The sequence below is a fragment of the Prunus dulcis genome, chromosome 7 (assembly GCF_902201215.1).
Source record: "Prunus dulcis chromosome 7, ALMONDv2, whole genome shotgun sequence".
Lineage (NCBI taxonomy): Eukaryota > Viridiplantae > Streptophyta > Magnoliopsida > Rosales > Rosaceae > Prunus > Prunus dulcis.
The window spans coordinates 7,560,606-7,573,362 of NC_047656.1; the positions used below are offsets into that span (position 1 = coordinate 7,560,606).

A 12,757-nucleotide genomic window follows, 5' to 3' on the forward strand; every position below is an offset into this window, starting at 1 on the left:
TCCAAGTTATAGTTCGTCTGCAATCAATTAATTAGATATGTTAAGTAATAGAAATATACACAATTTTAAAGAAAAATAATGAAAATGTAAGGTACATACCGACAACTGGCCGCGAACCTCCGCCTTGATCTCGTCAGGAATGACCCTCCAAGACTTCCATTGCATCGGGCAATGGGTCCGCACGACGTGGCCAATGTCGTGGGCCAAGGAGCTATGCAACTCCGCCGTCGGTGCAGCTCGATGGCGCTCGTCGTATCCGATGCTGATACGACTGTTGGTCACCCGAGTGACCTTCGCCGTCTTCAGCTGACGACACGGCCCTCGGGTGTTCTTCTTCGCTGCAAAGAAATAAGGTATTAATGTTAAATAAAAAAAACATTGTCAAATTTCAATATAAAATTAACAATACAAAAGTGTAGTTATACCTGGCTGTGATCCCGAGGCACCAGTACCGCCGGTCGATGTCGTGTCGATGGTGTCGGTGGGCCGGTGCCGCCGCCTAGCACTAGGTGGCTGCGCGACGGATGACGAAGATGACGCAGGCGCCTGGGACGCCCCGGGACCAACCACCACGTGGTCCAGCAAAGCTGGAGCAGTGGCAGCAGATGCCGACTGAGCCGGGGGATCCGAACTCGGTGCAGTCGTCATCGACCTACCACGCCTAATCAAGTCTGACATCTGCACATATAATTTCATTCAGAATTTAAACTAATTAATTAAAAGCATAGCATGACCTAGGGTTTGGAATTTCGGAGTATCCGGGTCTCCGATCAACGATCGGTCGAATCCTAAACGATCCTAGAAACACAAAGGTACAACTACGTGAGTTTCAGTTCGATCCAACGGTCCGAACATATCAAACCCGGAAATCGCACAATAGGCGAAATCCGATCAAGACTCAAACGGCAACCAAATTCAAATCCGAGCAAACCTACGCGCTCGTGACAAACAGGGGATTGTTCTGGGACCCAATGCCCCACTGCCACACTATCCCACCCACCACCACACGCGCCGGCAGCGCGTGGGTGTCCAAAGCGATAAAATTCGCCGGAAAATTCTAAAAACTAAGGGCCAAGGTTCCTACCCTAGGTTGAAAACATTAAATGGAGCCACTTTTGTTCTCGGACCTACCTCGAAAAATGGCCGGAAGTGGCCGGATTTGACATTCCAAAACCGGCCAAAACCTAGGTTATAATTTGTATTTCCTACATCGAAAATTCAGTAAATCCTAACCAACCATCAGCTAGAGCACAAAAAGTAGTCGAGAAATCATACCTCAGGTGTTCGAAATGGCGGCCGGAGGAGAGAGAAATCGGCGGCGAAAATTCGGGATAAACCGAAGCAGGGGGGCGGCGACGCGGCAGGGGGGCAGCGACGGCAGGGTGGTAGCGGAGGTGACGGCAGGGAGGTGGCTGAGGTACGAACGGAGAGAGAGGACGGAGGCGACAGCGGAGAGAGATAAGATTGCGGAGGAGCAAACCAGAAATGGGGAAGAAGAAGGCTGGGGTCGTTTCTGCAGATTTATGTGACTTTGCGCGACGAATACAAATCCGTCGCGCACTTCTCGTCGCGCAAATTGGCTTTAATGAACCTTGCGCGACGAACAAAAAATTGCGCGACGAATCCGTATGGTGGCGCGACGAATCTGAATGGTTGCGCGACGAATACTAAGTTGTCGCGCGAACTCTGTCGCGCAAAATGGAATTAATGAACTATGCGCGACGGATATTAAGATATTCGTCGCGCAAAACGTTGTTGGCCGCCAAAATTTTGGGATTTAGGGTTTAGCGGGAGGCTGAATCTGAACGGTTGCGCGACGAACCCCAAGTTGTCGCGCAAACTCTGTCGCGCAAAATGGAACTAATGAATTATGCGCGACGAATAATATAATATTCGTCGCGCAAAACGTTGTTGGCCGCCAAAATTTTGGGATTTAGAGTTTAGCGGAAGGCTGAATCTGAATGGTTGCGCGACGAACATGAAGTTGTCGCGCAAACTCTGTCGCGCAAAATGGAATTAATGAACTATGCGCGACGGATAATAAGATATTCGTCGCGCAAAACGTTGTTGGCCGCCAAAATTTTGGGATTTAGGGTTTAGCGGGAGGCTGAATCTGAAGGGTCTGTGCACTTTGCGCGACGAATATCAAGTTGTCGCGCAAATTCTGTCGCGCAAAATGGAATAATGAACTTTGCGCGACGGTTTGCGCGACGAATACTGTTTCTTCGTCGCGCAAGTTCAGAATTTCATACAATTTTCACTAAGTGTTCAAAGGGGATGGAGGGGTGAACTGTGTGTCCCAGATTGCGCGACGAATGAAAACTTATCCGTCGCGCAATCTTTTTTACTTCCACTTTGCGCGACGATAGGAAATGTTATTCGTCGCGCAAAACCTAAACCCTAAAATGTAAACCCTAAACCCTAAGCCCTAAGCCCTAAACCCTAAACCCTAAAATAGTTTCAATGATCCAACCGGCAAACTTATTTTTTTTATACTTGGAGATCTTATACGCCAAAAATCAAAACGACCAAACATTCAGATATCAGAAAACGGGACAAAATATTTCGACGGTTATAAATGAAAAGTCATGATTTAACGGTTATTTTAATTCCGATTTTGATCATTTTTTACAGCAACATTTGTTGACCCTATATGAGTACAATGAATGAATTTGATCTTCAATTTCAGATTTTTACACTAAGGGATACCACAGAAACGTTAAGTTACATGTTGACAAATGTATGAACAAATTTTTTAGTTTTTGGTGAATATATGATTTTGATAGCACAGTCAGTTTACGAAACTAGTTTCAGTCATCCAACCGTCCAACTTGTTTTTTTATAATTCGAGATCATAGACAGCAAAATTCGGCCCAAAAAAACATTCAGAGATTAAGTAACGGGGTAAAACTTTTCGACGGTTCTAAATAAAAAGTGATGATTGAACGGTTATTTGAACTCCGATGTTGATGATTTTTTGCACCAACAGTCCTACACTCCATATGAATACAATGAACTACTTCGATCGCCAATTTGAAATATATATGTGTGTACATAATATACTGTAATGTTGCCTAATATATATTTGCGCGACGAAATCGTCTTTCGTCGCGCAAAAATCCATGCGCGACGCAATCATATTCGTCGCGAAAAACAATTGCGACGAGGTTTCTTCGTCGCGCAAAATTTATGCGACGCATTTTTATGCGTCGCGTATGGTATTTTTGCGCGACGATAAAGTGACTTCGTCGCGCAAAGATTTTTTCAAATTGTGTATGCAAGGTTTTGTAGTCATCATTTTTTTATGCGTTGTATTTTTTGGAAAGGCTTTGTATTTCTTCATCAAAACCAAACTAAATTGATAATTAAGATTTGAATCGTCCGAATTTATCGGTTTGACTAGATTGATGCCACTAATCATGAACCAAAGTGAAGAAAAATAAGTGGCACACAGGTAATATTTGAGAAATAACTTAAATTTTCTGTTTAAACATGAAGAAATAACTATATCTCAAAAGAAAAAAATAATAATTGAAGAGGCCTTAAGGCATGAATAAATAAATAAATAAATAAAAACCAATCAACAAGCATGGGATCGTAATAAGTACTGACTAAAGTATTGACTAAAGTATTGACATTCCAATTAAGTTTGTGATGAAATATGGAGAATGAATACACAACTACATATGGACAACTACATATATTCAAAGATTTGTATTACACAAAATGAATACACTAACATAATAAATTTACAAATAAATTCATTATTCATCATCGGAACTATAATAACTTTCGTTATCGTCGCTATCATCACTCTCGGTCTCCCAATCTTCTTCCTCCTCCTCCTCTATAACTGCATCATCGGCGTTGCTAGGGCCCACTGCAACATCGTATCGGGGAAGATCACCGAGGTCAATTGTAATTGACTGAATCGGTATTTCGACTGAAGACACTCCTTCTATTTGAAACGGTTCTTGTATAACATTTGTATCTCGAAGTGTTTCCGCATCATTTTCCATTGAAGATTCTAAACGTTGGTCAGCCACATTGTCGACGCCGTTGTCACTTGGGTCTAGTTCTGGTATATCATACACGTTCCTATGATCCATCTTCTGCACAACTTTCCACCCGTTCCCGGCTTTAGGGTCATCTAGATACACAATTTGGGACGCCATGTTTGCCAAAATGTACGGGTCGTCATCATACCAAGTTCTGTTAATGTTCACAGACAGTACTCCATGGTCGATTTTAACACTTCCCGCCCTATTTGGGTTGGTATCGAACCATCGACACTTAAACATGATGACTTGGTATCGATCTTTGTAAAGCAATTGCACGACAGTTTTCAGTTTGCCATAGAAATCAATGTCCGTACTTTCGCCTCCACCTGGGACATGGACACCGCTGTTTTGCGTACACAACTTGTCATCTCGTGCGGCCCCCAAAAATTTGACGCCGTTAACATTACAACCCGAGAACAATTCAGCCTGAATTGGGCCGAACGCCAAGTTATATAACTCATCACTGTAAGTGGGGGAATTCGATGATTTCAATTTATTCACCTAATAGTATACAAAACCATTTACATGTTAGTCGACAAAATGAAATACTACAATTTATATTTGTCAATTACAAAACACTTATAACTTACAGAATCCAAAAACCATTGTGGAAATAATTCACGGTGTTTCCGGGCAACCAAATGTGATGGATGTTCTCGCTTCATCATCTGTTCATGCTCATCTAAGTAGGCCATTATCTCATCACAATTGTTCAGTACGAACCAATGCGCTACCTCCATGTCATTTCTAGAAAACGACTCTCCTCGTCCAGGATCTCCAAATGGTCGTGCGCTTTGGGCAAAAACAGAAAGTTTTTCATTTCTCATACCTCCGTCATTATTGCGTTGAGGACGATTGAAAACCGTCTCCACATCTTTTAAATACATTCCACAGAAAGTAAGCGACTCATATTGAACCCAAGCCTCTATAATTGATCCTTCGGGCTTTGCCCTGTTGCGTACACTTTTTTTTCAGCTCTCCGAGAAGCCTGCCAAAATAAAACGATATGATACAAATTAGCAAAGTGTCGATAATGATGCATACACAAATGATAAAGATTATATACCTTTCTATTGGATACATCCAGCGATAGTTGACAGGACCAGCAAGCAATGCCTCTTCTGGCAAGTGAACCATCACGTGCATCATACTTGTAAAGAAAGCTGGCGGAAATATCATCTCAAACTTGCATAGGACTTGGACAATGTCATGGCGCAACTGAAACATGTCTGTCCTTCGCAATGTTTTTGCCGTCAGTTGGGAAAAAAAATCTGGATAACAACATGATTGGCTTCACCACATCTTCCGGCAGTAGGTGTCGAATACCCACAGGAAGTAGGCGTTGCATAAACACATGGCAGTCATGGCTCTTAAGTCCAGTAAATTTACCCCCATCGACATTCACGCAACGTGCGATATTAGAAGCATACCCATCGGAAAATTTGACAGACGATACAAACTTTAGGAACTCTTTTTTGTCATTCGGTTTCATAGAAAAGAATGCAAGATCCCTTCTAGCTTTATCACTGTCCCTATTCATCCATAAACCCCTTCGTATGCCCATTCTTTCCAAATCAAGGCGAGCTTTGATCGTGTCCTTCGTCTTCCCCTCGATATCTAGAATCGTGCCCACCAATGTGTCGAATACATTTTTCTCAACATGCATCACATCTAGATTGTGCCTCAATTTCAGTTTCGACCAATATGGGAGCTCAAAAAACATAGGCTTGTGCGTCCAGTTCAAATGTGTAGAAGGTCTGGTCCGACTAACTGTTTTTCCGAACGGAGCAAAATCCAAACGGTTCAGCTGTTCCAAGATCTCATCACCGGACCATTCTCTAGGTCTGAGGCGACGCTCTGTGTTCCCGTCGAACTCTTTATCTTTTTTCCGCCATTCGTGGTCCCATGGCAACCATCTCCGATGACCAAGGTAACAAACTTTCCCTGCGTGCCAACCAGAAGTTACATCTTCCTTGCATACAGGACATGCCATATAACCCTTTGTGCTCCACCCAGAAACCATTGCATATGCTGGGAAATCATTCACAGTCCACATAACTGCTGCCCGCAAAGTGAACATCCTCCCAGTTGATTTATCGTACGTGCGAACACCGTTTGTCCATAAATCCTTCAGCTCATCAACCAGAGGCCTTAAGTACACATCAATTGACCTGCCAGGATCCTCAGTTATCAAAACAGTCATCATCATGTATTCTTTTTTCATGCATTTCCAAGGCGGCAAATTATATGGGAATGCGAAAATCGGCCAAGTGCTGTGGTGTTGGTTTAGAACCCCATACGGATTGAATCCGTCGGTGGCAAGTCCCAATCTAACATTTCGGGGATCAGCAGCAAACTCGGGGAACGTTCGATCGAACTCTTTCCATGCCTCCCCATCTGCAGGATGCCGCATCACATCATCGTCTACCCGTTTTTCCTTATGCCATCTCATGTCTGTGGCAGTATGCGTCGACATATACAATCTCTGCAACCTAGGTTTAAGGGGCAGATAACGCATCACTTTTTGTGGTATCTTAGTCGTTCTATTCTGGGATGTCATTTTGAACCTCGACTCATTGCATATAGGGCATGTATCCAACGTTTCATGCTCTTTGTAGAATAACATGCAATTTTTTTTGCAAGCGTGGATTTTTTCATAACCCAATCCAAGACCATGCAACACCTTCTGTGCATGTTTATGGTCTTTCGGCAAACAATTGTCCGTCGGAAGCATTCTCTTGAAAACCCCCAAAAAGTAATCGAAACACAAGTTGGACATACGATACTTTATTTTTTCGTGCATTAGCTCCACAATGGCAGTGAGAACGGAAAAACTCTCGCACCCCGGGTATAACTCTTGGTTGGCATTTTTTAACAGTTTTTCATACTGTTCAAACTCCGCACTGTCTATTGGTGTAGGCACGTCATCTTCCCCTTCCTGATTGATGTTGGTCGATGCGAATGGAAAAGCATCCTGTATAATACCCATGACTTGATCATTAGGATCCACAATAGGTTCAACATTGTCCACTCTTGGGGCATTTGAAGACGAAGCATGGTCTACTTGTTCGCCGTGAAGGTTCCAAATGCTATATGTTTCAATCATTCCATTCCTTACTAAATGAAATCCAACATTTTCAATTGTCTCAAACAACGTGTTGTTACACCTCCTACAAGGACAACGGATTCTAGTTGCACCCGGGTTGTGTCTACGTGCAAACTCAATAAAATCCTCGATTCCATCCAAGTATTCGTCTGCGCATCTATTCGGGTTCTGTATCCACCTTCTGCTCATAATTCCTGAAACCACAATCACGACACAACAATCACAACAACTTCATACGAAGTTATAATGTCACCTTATGCCTCCGGTAAGGGCCCTATCCCATTCGGGAATGCATAGTCCTGTCACGTAACCTACGGCTACATGAGATTAGATTTCGACGTGGATTAATTTCGGCAGCATCTCGACACAGTTCTTGAAGTGGGCATAGGTATAAATACCTACGTACCACCCGAAGAACGTACCGAGATGACACCAGAAATCTCCACAATCGAAACCTAATCCTGTAGCCGAAGATTATGTGACAACACTATGCATTACCAAACTGTCCAAATAATGGGACAATTCAAGAATTAATTGGACCGCAGTCATGCCTTACGCATCCATGCACGAAATCCAACTAATCTCGAACGGGAAACTACGTGTTACTAAACATAAAAATAAAAGTACGAAGTTAATTTCAATTAACTTCGTACATCACAACACATTGTGCTACGTCACGCACAATTTCACAACATTATAAACATATAACTTCACAAAAAAAAGTACAAACATAACAAACAAACTTTTACAATAACATACCTTCTCAATCGTTCTCCACCAACCACTAATCACAAATATCCCTAATGAGAACAAAATTAATAGCATTAGTACGAATTTACATTAATACATTTAAACTAACGACAAAAAATACATACCTAATAAACATATAGAATTCACAGCAGAGCAGCAGCAGGGAGGGAGAGTGAGAGAGAGGCAGAATGCAATGCATTCTGCCTCTGCAATGGCAGATACAAATATGGAGAAGAAGGACTTTGCGCGACGAACAAGAAAAATTCGTCGCGCGAAACGCCGTCGCGAAAACCTACTTTTCCGTCGCACAAAACAACATTTCCGTCGCGCAATCACGTGTCGACATCTACTTTTTTGCGCGACGAACAAATTTATTCGTCGCACAAAAATTCCGTCGCGCGAATACAAACTGGCGTCGCGCAAAGTTCATACTTCGTCGCGCAAATTAAACTATTTCGTCGCGCAAGGTTGCACCGCTATTACACTTTACGCGACGACGTACTTCCGTCGCGCAAAAACCCACCTCCATATTGGCGCCAAAATTAAGTTTCCCTCGTTTTCTTACGCGACGGTTGATTTTTTCGTCGCCCTAAGTTGTCTTTTGCGACGAAAACACTCGTCGCGCAAAATTTTTTTACCGCCATAAGAGGCGGCAAATTCCGGTCCATCTTTGCGCGACGAATAAGTTGAAATGTCGCGCAATATACTCATGCGCGACGCTCTCTGTCGTCGCGCAAGAGTTTGGCGCCATTTTGCATAGAGGTTGCATCTTTGCGCGACGCAATTTATTTACGTCGCGCATAGTCTCTATCCGCGACGAAATTATTTGTCGCGCTAGTTTTCTGTTCTTTGCGCGACGGAATTTATTTTGCGTCGCAAAAGAGTTCTTTGCGCGACGAAATTTTATTCGTCGCGCAAACTTCCGTCGCGCAAATAGTAAATCGTAGTAGTGCATGGCTTCCTTGACTATTAGATCTATTTCTGAAATTTTTGTTATCAGTTTTGATCCATTGAAGTTCTCTGATTGTACAGATTTTCTCATTCTAGTGTTAAACTTGAAAGTTGCTTTTTTTGTATTGCCAAAAACTCCACAATTAATGCATCCTCACCCAACAAATAACACTCTACAACTCTATAAACATGTAAAACCCTACGGTCATGTTTGGTGCTTAAAATTGGATTGAAACTGATAACTCACAAGATTCAAGTTATGTTGAAGTCAGAAATGAAGATAGAGTTGAAGGATTTTTCATTGTGTGGGCATTAAAAGGGATTAGTTTTAAGATGTATATTGTTGAAAAATATAAGTCCCACATTGGAATACCACATGTTGGGTAAGGGTAAACATTCAGCCCAAAACCAATTGACAATGGGGGGAGTAGCCCAACTCCTTATAAGCCATTCCTAGGTTTTTCAACTTTCCAATGTGGGACTTTTTACCTTCATATTCTCACACGCCCTCGCACGTGTGGGGAATTTTAGCAAGTGGACGACACATACTGGGTGACGTGGAGCACATGTGGCCGTTGGGCTTTCACACGTGGGCTAACCAGCTCTGATAATATGAAGAAAGTTAAGGTTCCACCCCAAAACCAATTGGCTATAAGGGGAGTAGTCCAACTCCTTATAAGCCCTTGCTAGGTTTCTCAACTTTCCAATGTGGGACTTTTGACTTCACTTTTGCCCAATACCTTCAATTTTTACAAGATTTGAAAGTTTGCCTCAATTTCTTCCTTCAACATATACATCTTAAATCTAGTGAGCTATCCAATCCAATCATAGACACCATATGTGCCCTCTGTATACTCTTATACTATATGAGGGAACAAATCAAAATCTGTATATCTATATGCATAGAGTATATGGTGTTCTATGAAATAGTTTCCACATATAGAAACGTTTGTCTAAATTAAAAGCTTCAATTTTGCATACTCTACATGCACATTAGTGATGGAGAGTGGAGCCTACAAATTGAGACATGGTTAGAAGACCATAGACATCATGAACTTATTAGATACAGTTGAGTCTCCACCACTTGTTTTTGTGGAAGAAAAGTTCAATAGAGTCTGTTTCGAGCAGTACTGTGCTAACTAATGCAACGTTTTCTACAAGCTGTACCAAATTTCGTAATTTCTTGGTAAAGAGGGAACCTCACAATTTGGAAAAGTGGGAACCTCAGAATTTTTTAATTACCATGGAGTGCATCTTTGAGTCTGTGGCTCCATCTATAAAGAGGGAACCTCAGAACTTGGAAAAGCAGTGCCTCTTTCCTTCTCAGCTTACTTCAACTTTCGACCTGCAAAAATTTAAACAATGGCCAAGTCACATGTAGTTAGCAAAAGCCCTTCCATGGTTTCCATAGTGCTGCTTTGTGGTCTGCTAATGGCTAACCTTGCCACAACAGGTTGTCTACTTTCTTACATAGACAAGAAATAGGAAGATAGAAAAACATGGGAATATATTATTTTGTGTTTTCTCATTATTTAAAATATTGTTGATTGTTTCTTTAATTCTATTATATAATGTTTTTTTTTAATTTTTATAACTTGGTATAAATGTAAAACATGCACATCACCGGAACTTTGTCAAAATTTCTCTTAAATTGCAGTATAGATGTATACACGTATACCTTGTATATGCATACATAACTTCCAAGTTTGTAGTGCCTTAGCGTACTTTTGTTTTGTTTTGATACAAACGATAGTCTAAATTACTCTAAATTAATTAGCCACTTCAAACCACAGACTTTCGCTTTTCTCTTGTATGTATATATGTATTTAATTTTTTCAACATATATGGATGCTATAAAATTTCTATTCATAAAGCCAAAGTAAGAAAAACTGACATATATATGCAGAAGCAAGTATTGGTGTTTGTTATAGAACAGTAGGAGACAACTTACCTCCACCAAGAGAAGTAATAGCTCTCTACAAGCAATACAACATCCAAAGAATGAGGCTCTATACTCCTAATTTTGACGCACTCCAAGCCCTCCAAGGCTCCCCAGTTGAGCTCATTCTAGGTGTAGAAAACGAGCGCCTTAAAGACATTTCTTCTAGCCAAGCCAGTGCAGATGATTGGGTCAAAAAGAATGTCCAAAGCCATGGCAATGTGAATTTCAAATACATTGCGGTTGGAAATGAAGTAGATGCCGTAGGTCCTCTAGCACACTTTGTTGGCCCAGCAATGGACAAAATTCAAAAATGCAATTTCTAAGGCTGGTCTTGCAAACAAAATCGAGGTCTCCACTGCGGTTTACCCTGTAATTCTTGGAATATCCTACCCTCCATCAGAGGGCTCATTCCGGCAGGACTACTATCGTCCATTTCTGGATCCGATCATCAGCTTCTTAGTGCGAAACAAATCTCCGTTACTCTTTAACATGTACCCGTATTTCAGTTACATTTCCCATCGCAAGGATATTAAACTTGAGTATGCTCTTTTTACATCTCCCTCAGTTGTAGTGAATGATGGGAGCCTAGGGTATCAAAACCTGTTTGATGCACTCTTGGATGCGGCTTACTCAGCATTAGAGAAGGCTGGAGGCGGTTCTTTGAAAATCGTCGTATCAGAGACTGGTTGGCCCTCGGCTGGCGGGGATGGGACAGTGACAACGAAGGAGAATGCGAGAATTTACAACTCAAATTTGATCAAGCACGTGAAGGGAGGGACGCCAAAGAGACCTGGAGTCCCCTTAGAGACTTATATGTTTGCCATGTTTAATGAGAATAAGAAACCTGGAGAAGAGACTGAGAGACACTGGGGGCTGTTCTTTCCAAACAAACAGCCTGTTTATCACATTGATTTCAACTAAGGGCGGAAACTCTAGTGTTCTAAGGTTACTCGTAACCCTAAATAAAAGCTAAGTGTCTTATGATGTATGGGCAAGTTTTTTATTTATTTATGAAATCTAAGGCAAAAGCCAAATGTCTTGTGATGTATACAGAATTGTCGCTAAAGGGGAATATAATAATGATGAAGTTTACTACTCTCTTTTTTTGGCCGAAGTTAGGAAGGAGAAGGAAAAAAACTCACATACACGGGTATCATGGAAACTTGAATTCAGACCACTTGGGAGCACTTTAAAGGCGTGGGCTAGTATCCAGCTAACCCCATTGGTGAAGTTTACTAGTTGATTAGGTTCTTTAGGAAGTAAATTTCAATCACATGTATATGTCAATTACAAAAGCTCAGTAATATTGTATCACTCATCCTGTTTTCAAACCTAAATTGTAGTAGTTATGTAGTAGTTATATATATATATATATATTACACCTTTTCTCTTAACTTTTGCTTTCTTTGTTAAGATCGCATGACTTATTATCAGAGGGCCAAGTTTTAACATTATAAGAACAAGAGATTCTTCCAAAACACAAATGCAAATGGCCCTATAAAAGTCCATGTTTACTTCATCTCCTGTCACGACTTTCTTTGGTTGACCCGAAATCTCGGATACCAAACCAAACTGTAATGGGATGGGAAAACGTAATGAATAATGTGAATAATAGCACAAACTCAACTCACACAAAGATATGTACAAGAAGAAGACTTAATAGTTTTTGGGATAGTGATAATCATAATGATGATGAGGGTACCCTATTAAGGATAAAGGTTTTCTCTAATCGCCTTGGCGAGGTGAGGGAGGGCAGGCTACTGCTTAGTTTGACGACTTCTCCCTTATGTATAGAGAAACTCGTTTAATTCTCTCGACTCAGGTCCCATTTAGTATCAATAATAAAATATCATTTTTTATCACAGAAATAAACAGCCTAATATACCCTTTTTTTGGCAACCTAATTACTAATAATTGATTGCAAAGGTATCTCAAGTAGTCTCTCTC

General features: G+C 41.3%; 1 pseudogene; it reads left to right on the top strand.

The window, feature by feature from the left end:
- Positions 1-10,195: 10,195 nt before the first annotated feature.
- LOC117634891 lies at positions 10,196-11,875 on the top strand (annotated as a pseudogene).
- The last annotated feature ends 882 nt before the right edge of the window (positions 11,876-12,757 follow it).